The sequence below is a fragment of the Malus domestica genome, chromosome 17, assembly GCF_042453785.1.
Source record: "Malus domestica chromosome 17, GDT2T_hap1".
In the NCBI taxonomy this organism is placed as follows: domain Eukaryota; kingdom Viridiplantae; phylum Streptophyta; class Magnoliopsida; order Rosales; family Rosaceae; genus Malus; species Malus domestica.
The window spans coordinates 16,299,439-16,310,015 of NC_091677.1; the positions used below are offsets into that span (position 1 = coordinate 16,299,439).

The 10,577-nt window shown below is 36.0% G+C and overlaps 1 long non-coding RNA gene across 1 annotated transcript; it reads left to right on the plus strand.

The window, feature by feature from the left end:
* Window positions 1–1,447: 1,447 nt before the first annotated feature.
* LOC103405417 (uncharacterized) lies at window positions 1,448–3,331 on the plus strand. The gene is made up of 2 exons (XR_011578259.1): window positions 1,448–1,748; window positions 1,895–3,331. It is a non-coding gene; the product is annotated as an uncharacterized lncRNA (long non-coding RNA).
* Window positions 3,332–10,577: the final 7,246 nt, after the last annotated feature.

The following is a 10,577-nucleotide window of genomic DNA, read 5'->3' on the forward strand; positions in this document are numbered from 1 at the left end:
ATTAGTCTTCAAAGATTTGTGCATAGGTTCTTCTGAATGTAGGATTTTCGGCCTCTTTGTGTGTCTTGGATCCTTGTATTTATAGACTTCCAAAGCCATGCCTTTGGATGGATTTGGCCTTGATTTGTGTCTTGATTTGTCCATGGGAGAATTTAGACATGTTTTGTGTCTTAATTTCAGTCACCTTCCTCATATTAGCCGAAATTTATGGGCCTTGTTGCCTATTTATGAGCAATCTTCAATTCTGGCTTATTTTGTGAATATGCTTTGGCTTTCTTTCTGATTTTTAGAGATTTTGGGCCCCATGCCGATTTTAAGGGGGATTTTCTCCCTTTTGTCGAATTTTGGGAATGTTTTACACTTCCTTTGCTTGATTTGTGTCACATGTCATTGATGACTTGTCCATTTGTGATGAGCCATATGCCACATGGAGCTTTGTGATGCATCATTTGTATGCAACGAAATTTACATGTCTACAAATGCCCCCACTTCGAGGCGTACAATCCCGGTGTCAAAGCACTCCCGCATTAGCATCTTCGAGTCTTCTTGGTGTAAGTCCCATCCTTTTGTTCATTCAATTTTATATTTTTTTTTTTAGTATTCTAGATTAGTTGTATGCTATGAACACATTCCTTAAATGCGTATTCATTATATTTAAATTTCTATAATTTTATTCATATTCATTGTTCTCATGCATGTTAGTATGGCTTCGTCACTTTCGGCTGTCAGCTAGCACGTACCTACCCTAGTGTTTGGAGAATATCAGGATTAGGCGTGTCATATAATGTCTACAAAGTAATTTTTTAAGTCTTTTATAATGTAATTGTTCCAACATAAGTACGAATTTTTGTGGATTGCCTACAAAGAGTTTGTAGTTAAAGTTCTTAAAAAAATTTCAGTGGCCAATATTGTTCTATTTTAACATTGAGATTGAGTCAATTAACATTTTATGCCTTTATATATGAGACAAATATCTTTATATACAATATTTTTAATAAATGGTATGATCTACACTAAAGAGTGTAGGCTTGACTTCACAATGAGCAAATAATAATGTAGTTCAAATTCGCATTTGACGAAAATTAAACCTAATATCTCTCACTTACAAATAAAAAGAAATACCACCGTAATACTAAGTAGCTTATATAAAGCTTAATAAAGAGAAATTATAGCGAGTGATATCAACCTTAGTTTGAAATGAAAGGAAAATAATTTTTTAATGAATTATGTTAAAAACTGAAGTGACCATATACCTAAGAGAAAATTGTTCTATCGGTCCCTGGACTTTGACCCAGCTGAAGTTTAGGTTCAAAAATTAAAAAAAAAAATTCGTGAGTATTGATTAAATGTGGAGCATCGGCTCCTTTTTTTTTTTTTTTTTTGTTTTTTTGGTAAACTGAAAATAGTATTTCGGTGCAAAGGGCAGCAAAGTACAAAGAGTAAAATACCCGAGAGGGCCCAGTTACAAGATAATCACGAAGAAAAAATGGACCATAATCCAAAGCCCAAAACAACAGTTTTGAACCTAGAAACAGACAAACCAAACAAAAAACTCTAAATTCCTGGAACCATCGCGTCGCTGAGAAACCGCCGCAGACCAAAACTCCAACCCGACGCCAAAGGTCCAGCCAACCAAATCCGCAAGAGTGATGGAGAAGACGACTCCAACAACATCCAAAGACCACCACAAAGATCGGCACAGCAACCAGAAACCGAAGGAACCAGCAACCAGAAACCGAAGGAAGCTAGTGAGTGATAAAAGAAAGAAGAACTCATCATCTTTCATTCTACCTTCCTCACATATATATATATATATATATATATATATATATATATATATATAGACATAATCCATTCAATTTCTAAAAAAGATTACTATTCCTTAACTTTTCAGGGAATCCTTGATCAGTGGTTGTGAATGACTTATCTTTTCGACCTGGGTTTGGTGAGAGCAAGTAAAAAAGATTGAGATATTTTCGACCAGGTTGAAATCTACGGACCAGGATCCTCACCAGATCTATTTCCTAGGGATCCTAGGATCCACAATCCTGTCCGTTCATCGTATATCGTGTGGTCAGAAATTATTTAAATTTTAAATTTTAAAATTCAAAAATAAATAATACCTAACGAAAACTGACCGTACGATATATAATAAATGGATAGGATTGCGGGATCCCTAAGATCCTAGGAATGGAACCGGCGAGGATCCTGGTGCGAAATCTCCATCAAAATTTTTGCCAGGACCTATTTACATGCACTCTATTCTTTTATTTGTACTTCTTCGAAACGTCATATCAATGAATGTCGGTACTTGATCTAAATAAATAAAACAATATTTTTTTGTTAATATGCAATTAGTGTTTCGCTGATCTGTACGGTCTAAAAGCAAAGCAGCCGTATATACCCCAGACAAGAGTAATCGAGTGTTTGTCTACTTTCCTTCTTTCACCGCAACAGAATCCCCAATCAAACCATGGCATCAGTCATGGCGTCTCAAGCTATCTTCTTCCCCACCTCAACCCCCATCAAACCAAACCCTATATTCAAACCCTTCTTCTCTCCCACTCCCATTCTCAGATTCAATCCCAAATCCAACACCAACCCAATCCCCAAACTCTCCCTCAGACCTCTCTTCGCCACTCTCACCACAAATCCCCAAACCCTATTCCCCCAAAACCCATCTCACCCCCCATCGCCCCTAGCCCACCTCCCAACTCGCACCCTCACCACCCTCTTCGCCCTAACCCTAGCCGCCGTCCGCAGCCTCTCAATTTCGCTCGTCAAGTTTGGCTCCCAATTCGGACCCTCCATCGGATCCGCCGCCGGGCCCCTCTTCTTTGCGGCGCTCAGTGACCGCCCGAGCGGTTATTTGAATACCCCTTTGACTGTGGTCGCTGCCGGACTCTCCAAATGGCTCGATATCTACAGTGGGGTTTTGATGGTTAGGGTTTTGCTCAGCTGGTTCCCTAATATTCCTTGGGACCGTCAACCACTTTCGGCGATTCGGGACCTCTGCGATCCTTATTTGAACCTCTTCCGCAATATAATTCCGCCGATTTTCGATACCTTGGATGTTAGTCCTCTCTTGGCTTTCGCAGTTTTGGGCACGCTCGGGTCGATTCTCAACAACAGTAGAGGAACTTACTGATTCCAAGAGGAAAATTGGCGGGTTTTGTTGGTGAACCGGTTTTGATCAATTGGGTAAGGAAAGTTATTTGTTGTTTAGCTCAAGGTTTAGATTTCTATGGTTGCTCATCATGTGTTGGGTTATAACACTGTAATAACCTTAAATTCAGTATGAAATATATAAATTTTGACAGGTTTTGTGGAATAGATTTTCGATACACCTTTGGTATGTGTTTTTGCAGTTTGGTATGAATCGCAGGCGCTAAGCATTGTTTATTTGTCCAGCTTTTACATGGCAAATTTGTTTAGAAACTCTGGAGATTATATCATGTGTGAATGTTGCCAAAGAGGATAGGGAAGAAATTATAAAGCTTGGCACTTTGTTGTTCATTCTAGATTAATGATGAATTTTGATGAAGCAACAACGTTTGTGACAACAACTAATGTGCTTTCTCATGCCGAAAGAGAGAAGGAAAGGAAAGAAAATGGAGAAGGGTGAAAGTATGTTATAGTTACAAACTGATGAGGAAAGTGATTTGAGCGGCTCAGTTTGCTTAATAGGTCATACTGCTGGCAGGACGAGGTTTTCTAATTACAAAACGTAATTAACCTGCTTCCATCAGTATAATTGTAAGGCTTACTTTCTATGAATTATTTTTAACATAGGTTATTTTCTGATGTGTTTTGCAATGAGTTAGCTGGGTGAGGTAGTTTACTTATTTATGTTTCTTCTATAATGCTTTTGTTAGCAGTACTTTATTTTGCAGAATAGGTATAGTTTGCATGATAGTTTTGTGATTTGGTGTTATTTCAAATTGATTTCGTTCAAATTTAAGTGGAATTAAGTGATGTATAGCTTTTGCGTTGGCTGATTTCAAGAACCCTTTGTTAGGGAATCTGAATTGAGTATGTTGTCTCTAAACGACCATAGAAAGATTGATAGGTCTTTGAAGGAGCAATCTGACTAAGAATTGTGATTATGATTTGCTTTGTATCTTCTCATTGATGAAGATTGGGCATGCAGCGGTCCTGTTTAAGTTTTTCATTTCCAGAACTGGGGATTAGTGCGGAAAAGTGGATTTGCGTCTCTCTATGTTATGTCAAAAGGTATTGTTTGAAACGTCTAGGAGTGTTGTGTTAAAGTTATCGGCATTTAGGCTATTACCAATCTTCATGGACCTTTATTTTTCAACTCCTCCTGTTTTGGTTGATGGTCTAATTCATATTAGGGGAACTATTGAATGTTTATGCTAATTGATATGTTTTAAGTGTCCATATCGATGTTGAGGCAGCATCCGTCTGCACCTCCTTGGCGCATCTTAGGATCGGTAAATAAACAAGAGACGTCCCTGAGAGATGAATCTTTTAATTTGAACGTGTTAGTTCATATCTGAGTGCAGAAGCATGATATGGATTCTACGACCTCCACCTCATTGAGAATGTCCAAAATTTAGATATATAAGCATTGCTGTTTCTCAAATGATGGTGTTTTATGTTGCTTGTGTTATAAGGAAGCTAAGCTTCTGGTGTTTCTCAAACAATAGTTTCTCTCCGTTTGGTGAGAGTTCTGCTCTCTCCGTGAGATCGTTTCTCCCTGCTGTGTGAGACTTAACCTTCCAATTTCAGTTTCTCTCCCGTTTGGTTCATAAGTTTTTTTGCACTCTAGCTGCCGTCGACCCAAGCTGCGGCCTGGGTCGGTGGCAGCCCCTATCCCTCCTCGTTTTTCCTTTGGCATGTTTCCTATACCCCTTCTGGATGGTTCTTGCTTCGCTGATGCATCCCTGTGTAGATCAATCCGATCTTCCCTCTTGGACTCCCAGTTCTATCTAGGCTTTCGACATCTAGTTCAAAAGTGAGCCTTCCATAAACGATGGTTCATTCATGCGCGGGAAGGTGCAGATAACTTTGGTTTGGGTCCTTGACACCTTGTACCGTCACCTTCCACCGTAACTGCTCCGATAGGATCGAATTCTCGGTGTTGGAGTTTCGATCAGGAAGCTCCTCGAGTGACAGTGTTTGGAGTAGGAGTACGGATATCATCAGGATGGCTCGGATTGTACGCGAAATGGGGCAATTTGGTGACTGGGGTTGGCCGGCTGAATTACATGGGGTTACAGGGGCGGCTGGGGTAGTGTATGGGCCATGGTTTTGTTAGAGAAGTGTATTAACAGGCATTCAGATTTATCCGGTCCATGTAATAGATTTATGGTGTGGCAAATACTAGTCTAGGACTAATTATGGTATGGGCCATCCATTAGCATTTGAGATGTATAAACTTTTCGGTTAAACTGTAATTAGGGTTCTTGAATTTTTGTGACCTTTTTCTTCTCTCATACGCTTATACATCGCACACAGAGAATTACACTTGGGAGAAAAGCAAGAATCAAATTCTTGTCACGGATATGAAGGAATGAATGTTCTATTGTTGGAATTAGAACCCCACACGGCACGAGGATGGAACTTGATTAAAAGCAATAAAACTAGCTAATTAAAAAGACACAACAAAAAGGCGAATTTGAATCATATTATTACTAACTCATTCAGAAGCTAAGCCGACCCCTTCTCTTTTAGTATAGATAATATCATTTCTTTAAAAAAAAACAAAACAAAAGAAAAAGAATGATATAGTATTGTCCTTTATGAAATATGGATAATAACCTCGACCAAGTGGAAGATTGAAGTTAGAGAACTGGTTATGGGCATCGTCTCCCATCTATTTGAAATGCATGAGCCAACATATGTAACTATTGAACTTAGAAATCACAAAGTCTACGTGGCGCGCAATTGAGTAATTATGAACTAATTACGTCATATTCGTGAATGAGGGCATGCCAACTTGCAATTGAACTCGGTCAAGCGAGCGGAATAGGTGTGGTGGTGGTGGTGTTGAATGCATTTTTGACTGCTATAATTGAGCAATTACGACCGCGTCTCAGCCTTGGGTTCTAGAACCTGAAGACAAAGCTACTAGATCATTGCCAAGTTTAATAACTGTTTCGACTTTCATTATACTATACAAGGGTAACTTGGTAACACCTCAATTTGCCAAGAAGCTACTGAGATGAACTCCTTAGGTGAAAAAGTTAAAAACCTTCACCGACTGAGACTTGGATAGATAACCAACTAACTAGAAGCAGTTTCGTTCACCGGTCCGAATTAAAGGTGCTTCTGAATCACCTGGTTCTACGGCTTCAGTGCTGTTCTTTTATCCGAATTAAAGGTGTGTTGGCGGGAAGGTTAGGATAGTTAGTGTTTTTCTCATGGATGTGAGAAGAGTTTCGCATAGAGCAAGAGTTTTCACATATAACGTTTTGAGTTGTTTGTTGATTTGAGGGGCTTCTCAAGTTGTAGAGCCACTTCTATTTATAGGGATAAATTTCTTAGTGGTAAGAACTGCCGACTTGTATAATTTTGAAAATATTCTAATTCCTAGGCAGGTTCTCTAAATATACTGTGAATATTTCTCAGCCAAAACTCTATCACCATCCTCTCTCGGCCCCTTCCACCTGAACTACGACTATGAACCTAGTCCTCCTCTACGTTTAATTTATTCCTTATCCCATCAACCACAATATTCGATCCTTAGAATATTCTGATCCTCATCAGTAAACATCTCAATCCTAGCTAGCTTATCTGCAACTTGGCTACGCTATCAGCATTGCACCATTAGGCCGAGACTCATAGCTCCCTTTTTGGATTGACTTCAATTTAGAGAAAATGTGAATTTCAGGCCCAAACAGTAATTGAATTCACCTTTTTATCTCAAAGTTGATGACATTTTTCAAATTTTTTTTTGCTGTATGTACATTTTTAATTTTTAAATTTCAAATAGTTGGTTATCAAACCATTTTGGACGAATCTGAATAATTAAATTACTAGTCTCTTACTACACACGCAAGTTTATGACAATTCACTCTTTTTTATTTTAATATTTATTATCTTTTCAAAATAATGAGTTTACTAACCATCCACAATCCGACTAGTGGGTTTTTTTTTTGAGAATTTTTTTTTTTAAATCTCTAATAGATTTGGATATTATAAAAGCATCACAATTTTTTATTTCTTCCTTTATGTTTAGAGTTATATATAGATATATAGATCCAGATTATGGTGGGAATTGAGTTTTTATTAATTATTTTTATTTATATACTTGAAACAATTTAGCATAATGGTTCATTAACTTTAACTCAATTGGAGTAAGGTCCTTCAACTAGAAATTCATTACCACTGGTCCCTCAACTCATCAAAACGTGTAGCTATGGTCGCTTTACTAAAAATTCATTACCATTGGTCCCTCAACTTTAATCCAACTGGAGAAATTGTCCATCAGTTTTAACTCAATTGGAGTAATGGTCCCTCAACTTGAATCCAATTGTAGCAATGGTCCTTGCAACATAACTCATTTTGACAAAATTTTGACGAAGTTGACGAAAATGACCATAGCTACACATTTTGATGAGTTGAGAGACCTCAATTGTAGCAATGGTCCTTCCAACATAACTTATTTTGACAAAATTCTGACAAATTTGACAAAAAATATCGTAGCTACACATTTTGATGAGTTGAGAGACCAATTGTAATGAGTTTTTAGTTGAGGAACCATAGCTCCAATTTAATTAAAGTTGGAATGACCATTGTTACAATTTACTCTTAATTTGATGCTAGTTGCTAGAGTTGGAGGTAAGTGGATTATAATAATTTTTTGGTTGATTTGTTTAAAAATTTTCGCAACTGATAGAGATATCACACCCCATGCATATTGCACCAATCCAATTAACATTTCATTAAATTTTAATCAAATCAATCTATTTCAAGTAATATCTTTTTAGCATTTTAGCCATAGAATTGATCCAAGAGACCATTAGCCAAGAAGATGAAATTCAAAAGAAAAATTGAAACCACTTAAAGAAATATAATTAACAAAGTGAGATTAGTCAAGAAATGTTGAATTTTTCTTTATAAATGATATTTTGCATAATTATGGAACCATTGGCCTAAAAATAGTCGAGAGGTCATTAATTCGAAAATTACAAGTTTGAATAATTTTGTGACGTATGATGTTGCACAAGAAAGTTTTGTTTTTAAAATTAAAAATTGAGAATGAAATGTATTAATATGGTGAAATGAAACTGTCACGATAATAATGATGATGTTATGGAGTTCATAAATTTTCTGTAACAAAGAATTGACATGCAAACCGACTTTTCATTAGGTTGTCACCTAGGAGGATCCTCGCCAGATCCTCTTTGTGAGGATTCTGGGAATTCTTTAATCACATTCGTTCATCGTCAAAGTTCTAAAAAACGTTAGGCGTTAGTCGGGCGGCGGGCAGATGCCTAATGCCTAGGCAAATTATGTAAATTTATTATATATCTTGTAAATAAGTGTCTATTTACACTTAAAAAAAACTATACTTGTATGGATAATAAAATAATGACAAAATGCAAAAATAGAAGTAGAATAATACACAAAGTACATTCATCTAACAAGTTCAATATTTAAAAAACAGTAAGCATATAATCATAATGAAGAGTATTCTTAGATGATAGACTAGATTCTTCTTGTTCATGATCCTTGCATTGGATTGGACATAGACTAAACTATTTAACGTTGTTGTATCTAATTTATTTCTTTTTTTATTGTATGTATCCCCCTCAAAAGTTCTACAATTCATTTCACAATCGGATGAACTTGTAGTCAATCCATCATTTGCAAATTAAGTACACCATTTCCATAAGTATACCACCATGAAACTAAAAAATAAAAAAGCACACAATTAATAATAAATAAAAAATCCTCCTAGGACCGCCTAGCCCACCTAGGCGCCGCCTAGGACTGCCTAGCTCTAGACCAATTTTTCGAAACGATTTGCCCTAAATCGAGGCGAGTCTCCACCGCCTAGCGCCTAGGTGCCGTCAAAGCCGATTTAACATTGTTCATCGTACATTGTGCGGTCAGAAATCATTGTAAATTTTTTTATTTAAAATTGAATATAAACAGTACCTGACAAAAATTGATCGCACAATATACAATAAATGGATGTGATTGAAGGATTCTCAGGATCCTCTCTCGGTTGTCACCTTCTACAACCCTGTAGATGCCCCACACATTCAATCAGAAATGGGCAAAATACTTGTCGGTATAGATAACCGCAATTATTCAACTAATAAAACTTAACAATTATGATTATGATTATGAATAACCATTTAAACAAATCACAGTTCTGTAACAAGGAATTGACTTGGAAACCAACTCTTCATTAAGTTGTCACCTCGTACAACCCCATACCCCACACACTGCCTAACCCAGACATATCATTTAGTTATTTAATGGTATCTTAGTAATCAAGAAATGATTTTCATACATTTTAGTTCTCATGAAATGATTTTTGCACTTTTTTTTATGCTTTTTTTTTATTTTTAGTCATTGAAGTGAACAAATTAAAGAAAATCAAAGTATAAAATTAATAAAAAGGGGGTTTTGGGGGGGGGGGGGGGGGGGGAATGTGCAAAAATCACTACACAAGGCTGTGTTTGTTAGACAAAAAGGAATTATGAAAAATGATTTCTCATGTTTACTCATGAGGAAGGGAAAGATAGCAATTTAAGGGGAAGCAAAGTGAATACGAGGAGATGGAGGGCTTCACTTTCCTCTCTATTTTCTTAAAGCATCTTCAAATGAAATGTTAAATTTTAGGTGGAGATGCCAGTATACATATTTGACATAAAAAATCTTCAAACCGAAGTATTATTTGAAGATTGTTAAAGCCCTAGTGATTAGTAGTCAAATTTGACATCAACATCAACATCAAATTTATTTTTAATTGATTTTAATAGAGGGTTCCTTATTCCACTAACATTTCAACTAATAAAAATTTTGTTTCAATATTTTTTTATAAATACAACTATTTAGACTTACTCCAACCCTTGGAGTAGAACTGAAATTTTAGATTCTAAATTTACCCCAACTTGCTCAAACCTTGGGGCAAATATGAGTTAAAACTCAAAACTCATTTCTGAGCCAAATTTAGCTCAGGATTCCCCATGGGTTAGTGTGGCTGATCCATCATATATGTATTTTTTTTTTAATTTTATGTTTATAAATTCATTGAATTCAACGGTTAAAATCTAATTTGATGAAATCCAAAGATAAAAAAAATATATATAACGGTTCAAATTTAAATCCAAAGGCTAAAGTAATTAAAAAAAATAATTCTTTTATGTGTTTCATATTCTTTCATAGTGTTTCACGAGTTTCATGGCGTCGGTTAGTGATTTTTCAATATTTGTCGGTATCTAAATATTTTTAGGTTAAAATGTTTATAAAATTAAATTAGAATAATATACATAATTTTTTCTTTTAAAAAAGTTACTTTAAGAAAAAAAAACTTAGCCTAAATTCATTCTTTAATGATCTGAGGCTAAAATTTTAACCCAAAAGGGTAGGAGCAA